At 39.9% G+C, this 19267-nt stretch overlaps 1 protein-coding gene and 2 long non-coding RNA genes across 4 annotated transcripts in view; 1 reads left to right on the top strand and 2 right to left on the bottom strand.

Annotated features, from left to right (window-relative positions):
• Positions 1-19267, bottom strand: part of nlgn1 (neuroligin 1) — a 321721-nt gene that overhangs the window by 19982 nt on the left and 282472 nt on the right. The window lies entirely within an intron of this gene.
• LOC116726071 (uncharacterized) lies at positions 4358-5774 on the bottom strand. Its single transcript, XR_004340530.1, has 3 exons — positions 5345-5774; positions 5184-5246; positions 4358-4920 (listed from the first exon to the last, which is right to left on the bottom strand). It is a non-coding gene; the product is annotated as an uncharacterized LOC116726071 (long non-coding RNA).
• Positions 10681-11656, top strand: LOC116726065 (uncharacterized). The gene is made up of 3 exons (XR_004340524.1): positions 10681-10876; positions 10946-11007; positions 11070-11656. It is a non-coding gene; the product is annotated as an uncharacterized LOC116726065 (long non-coding RNA).

The raw sequence follows: 19267 nt of genomic DNA on the forward strand, positions 1-19267 counted from the left end.
TGCGTCGGCATCTAGATTTTGCTTACCCGATCTGTACTGAAGACTGAATGAGTAAGTAGAAAGACTGGACAACCACCTGTACCCCGTCGCATCAAGCTTTGCGGATGTTAAAATATATGTAAGTGGGTTGCTGTCAGTCACTACTGTGAAATCTGTACCATAAAGGTAATCAGAAAATTTTTCTGTGACTGCCCACTTAAGGGCCAAGAACTCAAGCTTATGAGCTGGGTACTTTCTCTCACTCTTGGAAAGTCCTCGACTTGCAAAAGCTATGACTCGAGATTGACCATCTTGAACCTGATATAATGCAGCCCCAAGGCCAACAGTGCTGGCATCTGTATGTAGGACATACGGAAGTTGGGGGTCTGCAAATCCCAAGACTGGAGCTGATGATAGCTTTCTTATTATATCATCAAAGGCTCCCTGACATTGGGATGTCCACCGCTGACCAAAGGACTCCTTTGGGTCGCGATACTCTGAACCTGCATTTACCTTCTGTCTCTTGTTCAACTTTCTGAGTGGTGGATAACCGGAAGTTAGTTCATTAAGGGGCTTTACAATAGTAGAGTACCCCTGAATGAACCGTCGGTAGTATCCAGCAAATCCTAAAAAGGATTGAAGCTCTTTAAGATTTGTGGGGATTGGCCAGGTCTTTAAGGCCTGAACTTTCTCTGGGTCGGTTTCAACACCTCTCTCAGAAACAATGTGACCAAGGTATTTCACTGATGTTTGAAAGAATTTGCACTTCTCTGGTGCCAGTTTCAAACCATATGTCATCAATCGTCCAAGAACACGCTGCAAGCGCTGTTCATGTTCTTCCAGGGACGATGAGAAAATAATCAGGTCGTCAATGAACACTAAAACTTCTTTTAGGTTCATATCGCCAACACACTTTTCCATCAGTCTTTGGAAGGTTGAAGGCGCATTTGTTATTCCTTGGGGCATCCTGTTAAATTCCCAGAATCCAACTGGACACACAAATGCAGTCTTATGCTTGTCTGCTTCTTCCATTTCGACCTGATAGTAGCCTGACTTGAGGTCTAAAACGGAGAACCACTTAGAACCAGCAAGTGCAGTGAAAGCATCTTCCAGTTTTGGAAGAGCGTAGGCGTCTTTAATGGTCTGCATATTCAGCTTTCTGTAATCCACACACAGACGAACAGAACCATTCTTTTTGCGAACCACAACGATTGGGGAAGCGAATGGGGATTCAGATTCCCGTATGACTCCAGAATCAAGGAGTTCCTGTAGATGTTGTCTCACAGCATCCACATCGTTGGGGTGTATCGGACGTGCTCTTTGCTTAAAAGGCGTCTCATCACTGAGCTTTATTCTGTGTTTCACCTTATCAGTATGGCCAAAATCCAGGTCATTCTGAGAGAAAACGTTTGGCATGGTGTTTAACATTTTTGTTATTCGCCCTTTCCATTCAGTGGATAAAGGTGAATCTCCAAAATCAAAGCTCAGTTCTGGGGAAGACTCCGCTTGAAATTGAGAACAGTCTGGTTCATTGACAGTGTGTTCTTTGTGTAACCCCTGTACTATAGCATTAACATCTGCCACAATAGTTTTGGGGGGAATGACTATGTCATGATTGGTGTCATTTCTTAGTACGACAGGAATATGACATGAGCGTTTGCTTGGTAAAGTTACTGCAATCGCTGAAACGAGTAAGCCATTCGGTAGAGAAGAAGCTGATGGTTGCTCAAGAATGACATCTCTTTGAATGTTCAAATGATCAACATGAACAAAAGCTTCAACAACAGCGGTCTGCCTTGCAGGGACAACTCTAGGCAACTTGCCCGTTAGTTTTGCACAACCAAAGCTGCTGTAGTTAAGCTCCCTTTGTCGTATCTCAAGTATTTTGAGAACAGCCTGATATCCATTCATCAAAGGCTGAAAAGATGAACGTTTCTGGTAATCAGCATAAAGAACGTCAAGTGTGTTTGTGCCTATAAGCACCTGTTCATGGGCTGCAGAGCGGAGGTGAGGAATAACCAAGGCCAAAGTGTTAATTTTAATATCAGAGCCAACAAACTCTTTTGGAAAGGTGATGGTAAGCTCAACATATCCTAAATAGGGAACAAACTGGCCATTAGCACTCTCCACTTCAAGCAAATCATTTAAAGAATGAATGGTCAGATCAGAAAGGTGTTCTTCATAAAAGGACAGGGGCACAGTTGTGACTTGTGAACCTGTGTCCAGGAGACAGTTTGTGTCTTTCCCTACAATGTATACTTGAGCTGTGGTTTTAGTTCCCACAAGGCCATGTGGTAATTTTGACCCTTCTACCTCAACACTCTTGACAACAGATTTCATGGTTTTGGGACTGGAGTTTTGTAACTTTGCTCCCATACGTCCCTCTATGGGAGCCGACACTAGTTTAAATGTGTCTCACTTTGAGAAGCATTAGAGGCTTCCCAAGCAGCCTGCTTTTCTTTTAGCTGTTTTTTCTTAGCTGCTACTAGGGAAGGATTTGGTGCTTTATCACAAACTGAAACAACATGGCCATCCTCTCCACATTGGAAACAGTACCAGGGACGTGGTCTGCCATTTGCTTTAAATGTGGAGGGATGCTGATGGGCTGTTTTTGGTTTCACCACATGGGCTTCATGTGTGACACTTAGAGGAACAGACTTTGCTTTTTGTTCCTTAGGTTGTTTTGGCTTTTGGCCTGCGGACACCATGCTCTTCACCTGAACGCTGAGGTCAGCAATTTGTTGCTTGAGCATCTCAAAATCGGTTTTATTTATCAAATCAACTGTGTCATGTGCAATATGTACTTGTGACATGGCACGCTGCCTGCTGGGGTTATGGCCAGACTTAGCATGGCCAAAATGCTGTCGCATGCGAGTCATTTTTGCAGCCTGTTTATCTTCTTCTGTCCTAAGAAGGAGCAACAGTTCTGCAAAGGTAGGTGGTTTTTCTTTCTTTTGTTCCAACTGAAGATCGACTATTAAAGCGTTTTCCCAACAACCTCTACAGAACTGCTTTAAAAGCTGTTGGTCAAACTCATGAGCGGACACACCACCACGTCTCATTGTTTTGCTTAGAGCAGTGTGCAGTCTCTGCAGGAAAACAGAAGGTAGCTCTCCATCATTCTGGAACGTGCTCATGAACCTAGCATAAAGCTCGTCACCATCTTCAACTGTACCGTAAGCGGAGTCAAGCAACTTGAGATAAGTTGAGGGACTAGACTGTGGGCTCAAATGTTTGATCATTTCAGAAGCAGGAGGAAGAAGACTGTCTAATATACGATGTGTGCAATGCAAGTCTGACACAGATGGGTCTCTGACAAGAATTTCAACACTTGCACGCCACGTATCATAATCTGCTTCATGGCTTGGACGTGGACTCTTGCCTGAAAAAGCTCTGAGTCTACTGGGTGAAGCAAACTGGGGTGAGTTATCATTGCTGCGCACCACATGCTCAACCACCACTCGCTGAACTGCAGGTGGGTTAACATCGATTAGGGGCATAGCAGTGGATGCAGATGAAACAGAAAAAGTCTGTGGGGGGTTGAGATCAATCAGGTTTTTACTGGAAATGGAAGGGGTATGAGGCTCACTTGGATCACTTGCCGGTGTCAAAATCGTGGATTTGGTAGGCGTCACTGGTTGAGGGTTTTCAGAAGATGAAACATCTCTTTGGCTAGTTGAGTCTTTTCGTGGGGTTGGACTCTGTGAAGCTGAGGATTCTGGATCAGTCTCAGGTGATTGGGCAAAAATACTTTCTGCAGATGAAACCAGATTTTTAAGTTCCTCCTTCAACATTTCCCCTAATGACTTTCCACTCAGCCTGGCAATTTCAGAGAGCTGTTCCATGTACATCTTAGTAGCTTTGCTTCTGGCGTCTAATGTGTAGACACTTCCTAAAGCCTTTAACTCATACACAATGCCTGCTTGAGTCGTGCTTGGAAGCTGAAGAGGCAACAATGGCTCTAATGTCTGCATGGCAGTCTCATGTGAAAACTCAATAATCATGTTTTTATGGAAATCTGACTTAGGATCATCTAAGCGAATGTAACGATTAATGGACCCATACTTCTGGAGAAAGGTGGACACTTCCTCATCTGTCTCTGACCCTGTTAAACCACTAACAACCACAGAATGGGAAATTTGTACGGACTCCCGGAGTACCACATCCATTTTTCTTTTCAGAAAAAGTACTTGGGACGTTCAAACAACAGGGATAAGATGTCTGACACTTAAACACACACTCTAGCTCCTGGCTGGCTCGCCAAAACTTCCTCTGTAACACAGATGAGAAGGGTATTTTATATATTAGATGAATGGGCCAATAGGTTCGACTATCGGAGCATAGTGGGGTGTTTAAATGACACACAAAGGCAGTTAAATGAATTTAAAAAAAAACAACTGGCTTTAGTGACATAAACCATGAAATTAACAAACAGTTATACAAGACACACAATTATGAAAATAAAATTACACACAATAAAATACAAAAAAATAATACAAATACTTGGCCAAGTGCTAGTTCTCAGTTTTGAATCTTTTGGGTGCACCCTGGTAATCTGAATTCTAAATCGTAATAGGCAACAGATCAATCAATTCCAGTTCCAATTAGGTTCAGCTCCACACCATTCACATGAGGAGAATTTCCTACACAGCAGTTTGTTACGAAGTACCAAATAAAAACCAGTCCAAAAGGTGAGATCAGAAATTCCAGGATTAAACAATAAAAAGAAAAATGTCAGTCAGGGGTCTCATTCATAACCAACTGTGTGTGAAGATGTGAGTGGTACCAGCCTACCACACCGCGGGGTGCAGCAGGACTCCAAACGGAAAAGAAGGAATCCAGGAATCCAGTTCTTTCTAAGTCCAGGTGGGAAGGCTCGCCATCAAAGTCACAGGAGGAATCCACCTCAGGAACAATCCAGCATAAACAAAAAAACCTGACCTGTCAACAGACAGGACCAGCAGAATCATAGGATTTTATTAAGCTGTTCTAGCTTTAATCCTTAAATCATGTTTCTGTATATTTGACATCAATTACTGTAAATTACAAAAGCATTTCTTCAAACAATATTAAACATTACATTTTATCCAAAATCAGTAAAAGTTTACATTTTAATAATCAAATAGTTCAGATAAACAATATTATTCAACAAAAATGTGATAAACAGAACAAAAACCCAAATGAAAGGCACAGAATATGCTCACCGATCTCAATGCGACACGTTAGGGACAACAATATGGTGGCTCTCAGTCCGGACCCGTGAGGCACTAGATAGTGTAATAAGGCATATTTTCCATGCTTTAGCCTTGATAATATGAGCTATCATTGTGAACAAAGTAAGAATATAACGTAAATTAGGTTTTACCTTCAGCTGAACGGAGAACAAGATGAACTTAAAACGTTAGCCTAGTAGCCGTTAGAGCTAAACCAGTAGCCGTTGGCCGTTAGAGCTAACGAGTCAGCTCTAACGGTGTTCAGCAGAAAAAGTGAACTTGTCTTTCCTTTTCTTTTTTTTTCACTTCACGCGTCCAGCTTAGAAGTCGGATGATCTGGGAAAGCGTTTGTTTAGAGTTGTATAACTGTTTTAAAACAGAGACTCTCACGCTGCCCAGCTTAATCGTTTCCGGATCTCTCTCGCTTACACACTCAATGCTGCGGAAGGGCGGGTCCTGCAGCGGCAGTCCGAATTCTGATTGGTTTAAACTCACTGGAAACTAAACTTCCTATTGGCTAGGTAGACCACCTAGCTTCCCTAACCTCCGTTTCTTAAAGAGGCATCCCCATTTTATGTGGGTTACACTTCCTCCCATAAAAAGCCACCCTGGCTCTACACTTGGTCAGCTGCTTTCTTCCTGTTGAAGGAAAGTCATTTCATCCAACTGTTTCCACATGCTTTGCTCAGGATGAGGAATTGCTTCAAAATTGACGACAAAATCATCTGGAATTCCTCAGATGTAAGATATCTTAATAAGTTATAAAATATAACTGGTTATCATATATCTCATAATATATTCTGAACCAAGCTGGCCTGGATAACATTAATTCTAAATTTATAATTTGATTATGAACTGGGCTGAAATGAATTAGCATACTGAACTCGACTCCTGTATGATATGAAGCGGATATACTTAGATATAGATATTTTTAATTTTTAACCAGTGATCCCTACAGTGGCTCACCTATTCAATTAATTTTTTAGCTGCGCTTTGAAAACGGTTCCACACTTCTTTTTTTTTAAGCAAGTTCCTAAGCTGAGAGTTGGGATAACTCTACTCTGCATTTCAGGGCCTTCCTGTTTTCAGCTTTCCTTTCTGCTGTTGTGCAGATTCTGACAGGTGGGATTAATCAAAGAGTCTGGGAGCGCCTGGTCAGTCCAAATCAGCTGATCAAAGTCTTCCTGAGACTTCTCCTTCCTGCGGGCACCCTGTTGGTTTGGTCTGATTTTGATGTCTGCATTTTATATAACCATATTAACATCCTTCTACTAATGCAACAATTTACTGATGCAAATCATTTTGCATGTTTAGATGATTTCGATTTTATAATATGTACTCAAAATGTCTTACCTCTGTTAAAATGAAGGCTTAGGGATTTGTTCTGCCATGGATGCAGCATTCACATCAAGTGACTGCAGAAGAGAATCAGCCAAAAAGGTATAACCTGACATAAAGGTTTTGTCATTGCATATATATCTCGTCTGGTGACATATCTTGATGATTTCTATTGCAAATACAGTTTTTTTTTTGTTTTGTTTTTCAAAACGGTGCAACACTGTGACATTTTAAAGAAGCACACTTCAATTAATCAGGATGAGTTGGTAGGCTCTATGTTATTTAGAGCTTCAGTTTCTATGTTTAAAGTTAAAAATGTAAAGATGAAAATTTGTCATTTTACAAAGTTGTCTTTTGAAAGAAGAATTACAAGACTGATCTGAGTAAACTTCCACCTGGGAAATCATGATTTGTTACCTTAACATATAGTCTTATTTTAATTTAATTTATTCCAAGAAATCTTTTCTTGTTTAACATTTTACAGCACATGTACATTAGATAACTTGGTTGTTGTTCATATCCTCTTCAATTGAGTTTCTACAGTATATATATCATATTTGAGCAGTACATTTTTTGCAGCGTAATGTTTGGTGGTTGAGCCGGCCATGCTCAGACCAACAAACAAAGACAGCACTGAATAAAGAAAGTGTTTGGTTCAATGACCTTTGGTGAGAAATGTTTGTACCAGCTGGTTAAAATCAACATGCTTTGACTGTTCAATAGATCTCAGCTGTGCTCAGTATTGACTGCTAGGTTGTAAATGTTGGCACTGACATGCTGAGCTAACATGACAGACATTACAGCCTTTCGCTGATAACATCATGTTGGCCCTATTATGAGAAAAAAAATCCCAATAGAAGCTTTGACCTGGAAAAGGAAATGAGTGAAAGATTTAAGATGTAACTGGAAAAAATGCACCACATCCTCATATTCATTCCTTTTCATCTGTAATATCTGAATAGATGCTGAACTAGTTTACTTCATTTTATTTATTGTTTTTGCCATAAGGCCTATTTTTAATCAAGCATGCCATACTGATTTAAATTAATGTGCTTGTTATGAAAAGTAATTAAGCATAAGATTGTATGCAAATAGCACCAAAATAAACATAAGAAGGATAATAACTGTTCATACACAATTTCCAGACAATTACTGTGGAAATACAGTATGTTTAATGTGCCAATGCATGATAGACAATTAAGTTATTAATTTTGCACTGCGTCAACAAAGAAGCACCTAAATGCATCGCGGTATGTCTGAGCATATGATTGGCTCCCAGATGGGCTGCTTGTCTGTCTGAACTATCAGCAAAGCGAAGCTGCAGCAGCTGAGGGTGGCTTACTGCTTACTAACCAGTAAAGAACTGGCTTCACCAATTATCACTGCTGGTGAAACCCTGATTTGCAGTTGGGGTCAGGTTTTATACTATAGAGCATAAACTCTGACCCTGGCACAGAGAGGAAGAATCCGACTCACAGCAATCTCATGGAGGTGTCCACAAAATGTTACATGGTGTGTATTTTGTTCATACGTTTGATGCCGATCAAACAGAACACTTGACAAAGTAAGTACAAAAAAAATTACAATACAGTAATCGATTACAATTAGTAATTATAGTACAATTAGTAATCGATTACTGTATTGACTACTCTGACAATTAATCAATTAAAAAAATTGGCTCATTCTGTAGATTTCTCATCTAGCCACTTTTTTATACCATGTTATAAATACAATGTACAAAATACAAGGTGCAAATAAACAAATAATTCAATTCCTTTTTTAAATAAGAAATGCAAATTTTCTTACCAAAATTGCAATAGCAGCATTCCTTTAGTGAATGCTTGATAATTTGTAGGAAAGGATCCATCTGGAGATAAAAAATCCTTCAAACATCAACATAGGAAAATCTCAGTCTTTTCTGCTGGACTAACATAATATCACTAATATTAATAACATCAATAACAGTGTAGAGCTGGTATGTTCGTTTTTGGATTAATTGATTGATAAACGAACAGAAAAAGGTGCTGAATAGAATTTTATTTACTTTCATTTATTTTATTTTATTTTTTTACTGAATTTGGACAGGGTCATGCTAAAACTACCACTTGACAAGTTCTGGGTTAATGTATTTACAAACCAAGAAAGTTTTCCATCTTAAATGCAAAATCTATAGATTATTTTTTTTTTTTTGCAGTTTTGATTTAATTACTGCTCTCAGTATGTTGCTTTTTAAACTTATGCCCATTTTTGAGTCTGTAAAACAATTTATTGACTACTAAATTAGTTGATGATTATTTAACTTATTGAGTCATCACATTCATCAAGATTAATCGATTCAGATGTACAAAAACTGCCTGAATTCACTTCCCTAGTGGGCCACACATAAACACAGACTTCTAGAGCTGGTTTCCTGTGCTGATTATGGGTCTATGAAGGACTTGCCTAAAAAGACACCCTCTGATCTGCAGGACTGAAAGCCAGCATCTTGACCTCTAAGCTCCCTGGAATGACAATAAGAAGGTGAACCCTGATCCAGGAATCCAGCTTTTATCCCTTCGATCTCTGTTAACACAGAGGGAAAAGGCTGGATGAGGAGAAAGATGGGCATTTTTTTTACCCTTCTCCCTGCACACATATGTTTCTCTCAGTCATGGTCGGTGGACAATAATCCGCTTTCTGTTTTCTCTTTCTCCCTATCCATCCCTTTGACTCTGGATGTCAAGAAAGACTGAATAAAAAGAGCTGCAGAGGAAAATGTGGGAGAATGAATACTGTCACCGAAGCATGCACTCTGGCAGCAGACATGCTTTATTATAGTTGCTGCAACCGGAAGAAAATGTAGATTTCAAAGAACGACAGAAAAAGCAACATGAGGGTGGAGAAAATAAAGACAATGTTTCAGCTTAGAGAGACTGATAAAGTAGAGAGCCCACTGTCATTAAATGTTAAGCAATAGAGAAATATATTACCAACAAGAAAGGCAGTAAACAAATACACTTGATTAATACAATTCAGCAAAACTGTTTCTTTTTGTTTGCGTTTGTTGAATGTAGCATGCTTTTACATGTAAAATTCATGATCTTTATGCATCACCTGGGCAACAAGCACTTATAAAAGAGGACAAATAAAAACAGTTCATTGGGCCAGCAGACACCACCTGGAAAACACTCTAAGATTCCCCCCATGACCTCCCACCTCTTCTAAATACTTTATGTGGCAGTATTCTGATTCACTGATACAAAGACAAAGCAGAGAGAGAGATGATACAAACGATTTGCACACCTTGGAAGAATACCATGATTGGTTAGCAACTAGCTGCTAATCACGCTAACGTTGGCACCTTCTTTCTAGCTTCTCATTGGTGAAAAATGATAAGAACATTGCTTTTTAATGAAAGAATTTGTTATAGTTGTAGTCAAACTGGTCAAAACTGATAATTCCACACAATGATTGTTAGAATAATTATGTTTTGTTATCATTCTTACATAAGTAGTTACCAGTTTGTTTTTCATTTAAAGGTTTAGTATTCACACCCCAGAGAGGAGGAATTTATTAAACCGTGTGAAAGACAAAACTTTGCTTTTTCCCTAAACCTTGAAGCTGCAGCTGCTTTCTAATCTAGGGATACTCCTTAAAGGGCCTGTGTGTTAGTTTATGTGTTCTTCCTTGTTTCAGAATAGCCATTCTTTGATTTATCACTCTCCCACATTTCACTCTCGACTCCCTTCTTTCTCCTGCTTAATAAAAAGACAGGCTCTGCTGCAGGGAGTCAGAACGCATGGTAAACACCTTGGAGAAGTGGTTTGCTATGTTTTCTCCTTCTGCAGAAGCTTGGTTGAAAACTCATAAATGTTGTCTGTGGTTCTTTCTTTGTAAACAAAATACCTATCAATGATTCTTTAAAATAAATATTGAGATTTATAGAACGTCTATACCAACAAAAAAATATGTCATATATCATGTTTTAGCTTGATGGCAAATATGTAGAGCTGTTTATTTAATTAGTTGATCAATTAATTTGATTTTAATTGAAAACTACATATGAACAAAATAAAGTATTGAATAAATAGACATACAACCTCAACAACAAAGGTATTCATTGTTTTTAATCTGTTATTCAGGTTTTCATCACAAAAAAGAGATTCATAGTGTGGCAGTATGCCCTGTGGGCCCTGAACGCACCACACAAGTGCCTGACTTTAATTGGTTGTAGCGCTGCCTGCATATAAAGGGCCCTCCCTCACCTGGTAGACAACACGTTCTCCTTCCGGTTCAGACTTCACTGTTGACTGGCGCTATACGACTGACGCGCTTAAGACATTAATTGCTGTTCAAGCCTTCTTCTGGTAAGAAGCTTCTCACACCTTTAATATCTGTAAGGTTAGCTTTAGCTCAGCTTTACTTGTAATATCTAGGTGACTTGTACCAGCTGACTGCTTCTTCTCCCTGCCAGAGGCATAACGCATCAAGCTCAGTGGTAAGCCAAAGCTCATTTTACGTATGCTTCCAGATTCTATTTTTGACATGTATGTTTGATAGACGCTGCTGTTTGTCCTTGGCCGGCTGCTTGCCCGTACTCTGTTGTCCCTGGTTGACGGTCCGTCCGCCTGTGACCTGGTTATTCGTCGTCGGCTGACGGCGGCCTGCCCGTCGCCCTGGTTGTCGGCTTCATACCCGCTGTCCTGGTCGGCGTAAGCTGGCTTTTGACTCTCGTCCAGTGTGGCTGATTCAGGCTGGTTCATGACCAGCTCGTCCTGATCCCTCTGGTGCCGCTCTGGCTGGCGTTTGCTGTGGCGCGGCGGTTCGTCTCAGGACGGACTCCTAACTTGGACTGCTATTGCTTGATTTGTGAGGACTGAACTGTATAACCAAGAAATGTATGTAATTTGAATGTCTTTTCTTTTGTTGACAGGAATGGCCAGCTCGTGGTGTCGGTGGTGGACTTTCTGGGTGGTGGTATTTTCTTTGGTTTGGTGCACGATTTTCTTTTATTTGGTTTGCTGTGTTTCCTTTGTAGGTCCCTGCCAGCTTCGAGTTGAGCCGTAAATGTCATTTTAATGTGTGAGTGATTTTAAACTAATATATTTCTGACTAGAAAATTGAAATAATAAACTGATTGGACTGAGTGGAATTGTCTCGTGCCTCATATGTAGCGGGCCTGTGCGCCTTAAAGGTAACTTTATAGTATTATTAAATTAGTTATCTTAAAATTCAAGTTGCCAATCGGGATAGCATAGGTACCGTCACAATAGCATTAAAATGTGTAACATATTCAATCTATGTAATAAATAAGAATTCACACATTACTATTATACTTTAGTACCCTATACTATATAAAGCACAATTTGTGACAATCTGAACTCTATTTGATGAAAAAGGGTACTTGTAATTTTCCAAAAAAATACAATTAAAATATCGTCTTCTCTTGTGCATGTCATTTCATTTCATTACAACCTGGGGGAATGCATCTTTCCATGTTTTTATTGTTTACCTCACTATTATTACTAAAATGTTTATTAGTCAAAGGAGATATAAAGATGGTAAAAGTGCATTGAAAATGTTTGAAAATGGTATAAGTGTGGACCTGTGTTTTGGCATTTTGGTTGGCAAAAAAAGGGTAAAAACAAAACCTTTTTCATTTTGTGTTACATTTGAAATTTAAAGTACTTTCATGTCTGATAGCAAAATGACTGGTCAAACAATGTGTAAAAAGTATGCAGCAAAAGCTTACCTCACCTAAAATACACACCTCCCAGTGTACCTCACCCCACTGTACAACAAAATATGCTACAGCAGCTCCAAATATTTACATAGCCTCAGCAATGCTCCATTTATATCTGGTCCATGCACACAACAGCGCAGACAACGGCATGCCGAGGGCAACTGGCTGGGGAAAATGCTGATGAGGCACAACACATTTCTCACTAGGAATAATGAACATGGAGCTACAGGAAGTTCATTCATTCACCCTTTATTTAGACAGCGTGAGGATGGAGTGAGCTGTGTTTCTCAGGTGTGCTTTGTTTGCATGGTGACAACTTAAGGTGTACATCCATTGAAGAATGGCTGGCTATGTGGTGAGAGCTGTAGATACAGTGTCTTATAGACACATTATTATTACATTATTATTACAAAACTACAACTAGAGACACACTGTCATCTGTCAGAAGAAAGCATTTCATGTTGAAAATATGGAGTTAAACTACCTTCCGTATGCTTTAGTTTTGTGAGGTTATCCTGACTCAGCTATGCACATGGCAAACATGTAGAGCTGTTCATGATGACGTGAAAATGTTCTAATATTATACATAGATTGACTTAGTAAGGCACTATAGGTTTAATCTGAGTAGAAATGGATCAAACTTATAATTTTTACCAAACCACTCATTGATATGCAGATTGGTAACTTGAGGTTCAGAGTTTTGCCCTAGAGCATATCCACATGTGACGGGAAAGCTAAACATCTAATTTTCAACTTTCTGTTTGCAAGATGGCTTCTTTTCCCACTGAGCCATGGCGGTTCCAGAAGTTGAGTATATACTGTATGTTTATGTCTGAGTGGAGACCAACTGTAAATAGCAAATGGCCTGTGCTTGTATAGTCTATGAACTAGTCCAAAGGACTCCAGTTACCCTGTGAAAACCCTAGACCTGGTTTTTGGATTTTCCCTCCTCGTGACGCCGTGGATAGTTACCCACTGGTTGCCCGAGTCCCTTCTTCATCTCTGCAGATTAACCATAAACCGTTCCTGGATTACCCAGCTGGCAGTTGGTTAGCTCCTCTGTTCTCCTCCACGCCTGAACTTGCCTGTCCGCCCTCCACCGCAGCCTCCACGTCATCTACCCAGAACTTACTCAGTCAAAACCTCACTCTGGAACCTGGATCACCTTAAGGACACCCACAAAAATACTGAAACCACGAACCAACAGTTTCCCTCTTCTGGGTAGAAGTAACCCTCAAATCAAGTAGGACCAGTCTAATTTCTCTTGAAGTTCCAGTTTTCTGATTACCTCAAACTCACCATCTTCCCTGCTGCTCTTCAGTGTGCAGACGACCCCGTGTGCCTACCCCAAGAATCAGACCCTTTCACCAACATTTTCATATTGTTCAAATAAACTTTATTTATCTGATTTTCTGTTCTCCTGGTGGTGTTCTGCATGTGGGTTAAGAAACTGGAACCCATCATGACAGAGTTGGGTTGAAAAACCACCTAGGAGCTCTGAAAACGTCCTCATCTTTATGCTCCCCAAACTTAACTTTCAAATGATGCTACAGTATGTACCACCAAGATGGTGGAAGGCAATGTTTTTCCTTTGTCACCAGCAAATTCTTTGTAGCGGTTGTAGTTCATTTTTCTAACAAAAGAACTAACCTAATGGAGTGTCTTGAAAGTGTAATGACACACTAGAGGTACCTGGAAAATCAGCCACAACACAAAAGTGAGCAGAAAACTCAGATTATTTATTAAAAGACAGCTCAGACCGGGCACACTGGATCGTCAGCTGCAGCACTGTGAAGGGGGGCGGAGAGGAGAGATCGGTGACTGGAGAAATAACAAAGAAGAAATCTGTTGGTGTGTAGGAAGGGAACACCAACCTGGCTTGGCGATCAGGTACAGGAATGATCAGCCGAGGGACAAGGAAGAGAGCAGATGCTGCACTGACCCTCAGGAGGGAGTGCCCGGGGAGGAGAAGTGCTGATGCAGGGCAGGGCACTAACTCCGTGAAGCAGCAGAAGTACCAGATCCAAATCCTTGGTCAGACGGGCCGAGGTCATGCCCGATGGGACAGACAGCAGAATCCGTGGGAGTGGGTGTGGGTGGAGATCCAGATGGGCAATCAGCAACTGTCCGACAAGGGCAAGGTAAAAGGGGCAAATCCAGGGAACAAGAGCGTGGTTGCAATGATGAGGGCGAGATGGGAGTGCTGAAAACTACTAGCTGAAAGCGTTCGATAATCTGGCAGCGTGGTTGTGACTGAGAGAGGCTTAAGAAGGAAAACAATCAGGGAGCGACACAGGTGCAAGGAATAACGGAAATGAGGCTCGTGACATAGATCGGCTCAAAACAAAAAACACAGAGCACCATGTGAACACCAGAGAGTATTATCACCTATTTTCCGTTGTCATATTTAAGTCAACCAACCTCATGTAATTGTTTGAATAGACAATAGCTGTGAACGGGTCCATCCTTCGAAGGACCTGATCTACAGAGACCGGGTCCTTTGAAGGCCATCAATATAAGAAGACCGGAAGAGAAAAGCTGTGAATTCGGACAGCTCTAGCCTCCACCCACTGTCCCCGCCCCCACCTTAGCGTAACTTATGTTGCCTATAGCAACCTTGACCTAATGAAGCAGAGAGCGGTAAAGAGAAAAATAACAGAGCCTAAGTTTGTTTTTTAGCCATGTATTACTCCTAATTTCTGTACTATTCTTTGCCTTTACAGTAACGGCTGTTCCATAGTAAAAAAAGAAGAAAGAAATCTGTTTGATTCTAAAATGTTCAAACTTGTATTGCACATTTCTACCAGGAACAAATATTAGCAAATTATTCATTTTCAAATATAATACTCTAAATCTTGGATAAGCCATTACAGTTAAATAAAACTGGTATGTTTGAAGACTTAACTTTAATCAATCAAACCGATTTGCTCAGTGTTAACCTTTCCTGATCAGTCTGACCGTGGTCGGAGGACACAGGGGAGTTCTTCCTCCAGGGCCGAAGTGAAGTCTACTTCGGGGTTAACTCCTTCATACGCCTTGAATATGAACCACACGGTGGCACGAAGGAGGCTGGAAGTTAACTTTTAATAGCGCCAGCTTACAGTTGAAAGCTTCACAGATGTTTTTCCCTTAGCCACTGCTCCGGTCGTCGGCTACACTCACCCCTCACACATACTGTCTCTTCTTCGCTTCCCCAGCATCCCAGTTCTTCTTGTTTTTAGCACACAGCGCCCCCCTTCTGACCGGAGGACGGTTGCCACACATCTCGCTCACCTACACTCAACATACACACCACTTTCTGAGCTATCATCACATACAGTGGAGGCACTTTCCGCAACATCAGGAATAAATAAAATACTTTAGTAAGCCAAACATTTTACAACAAGATATTACCTGTCTGAATAATATCGGTGTTTAATTTCCAGTCACTGGGGAAAGCTAGCAGGAGTTTTTATAACAATATGTTGGGAGTCACACATTCTCCTCCGGTATACCAAACCTGGAACGCCCGACCGGCTGGCAGCTGGCAAGAGGAGCTGGCTGTTAATGCAGCGGGAGCAGGCATGTTCGAAAATGTCAGAGCAATATTGCAATTAGGTGACGAATTGATGATCCGAGCAGATATTTGAGAGCTACAAAGCCACATTCTCGCCTAAAAATATTGTAAAAAAATCATGTTGTGTCATTTGTGTAATATGGCCAAATAGTTTGCCGCTCTTCACCACCATTACTGCTCGGTTTGGACCCGTAATGAATCATGGAGTAGAGTGGTCCGTGAAGGATACACCGGACCCATCCTTCAAATCTGGGGAAAAGAAGGACGCATTTGAAGGAGTTTTTGAATTCTATGAGGAGTCTTTGAGGCCTTGTCACCAGGCTGACGTAATCGGCTTACAAATCTGTCCTTCGAAAGATGAAGACCCTGAATTTGGACACAGCTAATATATTGCTCAAAGTATTTGCTCACAAATCCAGTTGAATTCCGGTCTTCCAAACATCACCATGGCAACAGATTCAATAAATCTAGTACCTAGGGATGCAAACTATAAACGTTTATAAACGTTTGTGAAAGGCTAGGTTACTCTCAGGAGCTCAGTGAATTCTGATGTGGTAATCTGACAGGAAGCCTCCTTTCATAAAATCCCCTTGCTAGCAAGCAGAAAGCGACAACATCAAGTCAGCCATTGACAAATTAAAGAGTGGTTAAATTAGATGTTTCTCAGGAATGTAAACAAATCAGTGGGGAAGGTTTGTTTGCACGGAGCACTGAGTGCTTCAGTAAACAGGGATTTTCAGAAATACTTTGTCTGATTGAGGCGTCAGTTCTTTCTCTATAGAAATGGACACACCAAATGGACACACCAAAGCAATAAGCTGCTAATAATGCTAAAACAACAACAAAGCTAATTTCAGATATGAATTTTGTGTGTTGATAATGACGTTCTGGCAATTGGTTTGACAGTAACATTGAGGATTATTGAGGATATAACTGTACTGCATAATTTAGTTTTATTACTTTTCTTTATGTTTGCTGTTTTTGTTTTGGGAAAGAAAAATGAACCAAATGTTTTCAGTGACATTCTTGACAACTCTTTATTTATGTTAAGGCTTTGTTTACTTCATTCATATTGTGGTAACATTAATATTTTAATATGTATCTGACATGCATGGACATTACTGTTAAACTGTGCTCTTTATTTTAGATAGTTGGTGTGTATGGAGAGGGTGTAAATACAGTAACAACACCATTGTGATGCATTCATTTGAATACATGCTTCTGCAGGTTGGTCGTCTTCATTCTCTGGGTCAGACTCTGGCTCTAACATGTAACATCTAATGGACAAGTCTTCTGTTGTTGACGTCTTTAATAAACTTTGGAATAAAATGTTTCTCTGCCAGTAGATAATTGTATTGCTGCTATCAGACTACAAAAATGGCTGAATGGGGTGGAGTGGACCGATCTGTGACCTGGAGAGGGGCGGGGCGTGAAATCTCTCATTCACATTTAAAAAGACTGCAGCACAACGAGTTGCTCTAAAACAAGTTACTCTAAAAAACACCTCAGAACAGAGGTAAACCAGGAATCTGTTGAGCTACAATAACCTGGAAACATGTGAAAAGGAAGCATTTAAAATGGCATGTCCACTTTAAGTCAGGGGGAAAACATTTCACAGCAGTGCTTACAGTATATTTATCTATCTATCTATCTATCTATCTATCTATCTATCTATCTATCTATCTATCTATCTATCTATCTATCTATCTATCTATCTATCTATCTATCTATCTATCTATCTATCGATAGATAGATATATCTCTATATATATAGATATATATATATTTCTATATCTATATATATATAGAGATATACTACTGTATATATCTACTGTATATATATATATAGATATATACTATATATATATAGTATATACTCTTTAATATATTTAGATAGATATAAGTTGAAATCCCACCTGATGCCCATAGTGGAGCTTCAGAATTAGCATTCATGTATTGGTAGTTCTTGTCAATAATGGTGTTTTGCATTTCATGGTAACCTTGTGAAAGTTCTTGTATATGTGAATAGCTCTGAAATGTGAACAAAAAGCTTAATAAATTAAAATGATTTGTTTTTGGCCCAAGGGCAAAGACACAAACAATAAAGATTTTGTAAAGCCAGACAGGGAGCTGTGGGCAGCATAACAGGGTTTGTGATAATATCCAGAGGAATTAAATGAAAGATGTGTATGTGCACACCAGTGTGTTTGCTTTTTCAATCTCAACTTTGACAAGTAAAATTACAACAAAAAAGGCGCACCGAAGAGTAAAACGAAAATAGTTGGTCATTGTATAGTCAGACGTTGGTCTCACAATACATGTTTTATCTGCTGACGGATCCCAGCGTCCTGCTGTCTGCCTCTAGGCCTTCAAAACCCTCCCATCTCCAGCCCTGCCTCGCCCCCTTCTCCGTGCGCAAATCAAATTACGGTGTCAGCTTCAAAATGACACTAGCTCCCATTCATACATCTTGTTCTACACAAACACAAACATGTGTTAATTTGTGTTGCTGCCCCAACAGATTTGCCTGCAGGACACGCTGGTATAGATTACCTCCTTCTGCTGGGCTGAAGGCAGCAAGGGAGCGAGAAGGATTTCTGTGTGGGTGTGGATGTGATTAAACTCTTACTCAAGATATCCCAACATTGTAGTGTGAATACATAACAGCCTGTAATTGATAAGATAAAAAAATAGGTGTCAAATGCACAGCAAATGACACAAGAATGTCAACAAATAGGAAACCAGAGGCTGGAGCAATCAGTTTGTCTGACAGACAAGCTAATGACTTAAAGATTAAATGTAAAGCAACATTGCAGAATCTACTTTGTTTTTGATGACATTAGCATAACATACCAGCAAAATGGAAACATCCAAAACAATTTGTGTTACAGAAAGAAACTTATCATTTTATTTTGAAAACCCAGTTGTCCCTTGTCTTTTCTAAACTGGCTCAAATCAGCCGGAAGCAGAAGGAAGAGTGAGCCAAGTGAGTCTGTTCTTACTTCAAATGTATCACGTTATGATGTTTTCTTATTGAATATTTATGAAATACATTCTGCTCCTGCCTGTTTTAGTAGTTCATACACCAGATATATTTAGAAAGCATCAATAGTGGAAACTTTCTTAGCACTTCCAAAGAAGTTAAAATCTAGCATGTCATGCATTGTTCCTGGGTATTCCTGCTTGAGCTGCTTTTCTTTCTAATATTGTAGAAATGCTCTACATTTGCCTAAAATGTGATTAGGCATTTTTTGCAAATAATTAGGAGTTATGTTCCACAGAAAAACTCATGAATAGGTAAATCCATGAACACATGAACCAGGTTCAGTGTAGATTTAAATGAGAGAAACTTGAGAGAAGAAGCTTAGAACCTACCGGCTGAAATAAATAACAAACAGCATTTCAAATATATTTAAAAGATTTAATTCTGTTGCAGAAACTGAGCAGTATCTACATGTCC

The sequence above is a fragment of the Xiphophorus hellerii genome, chromosome 9 (assembly GCF_003331165.1).
Source record: "Xiphophorus hellerii strain 12219 chromosome 9, Xiphophorus_hellerii-4.1, whole genome shotgun sequence".
Taxonomy (NCBI): domain Eukaryota; kingdom Metazoa; phylum Chordata; class Actinopteri; order Cyprinodontiformes; family Poeciliidae; genus Xiphophorus; species Xiphophorus hellerii.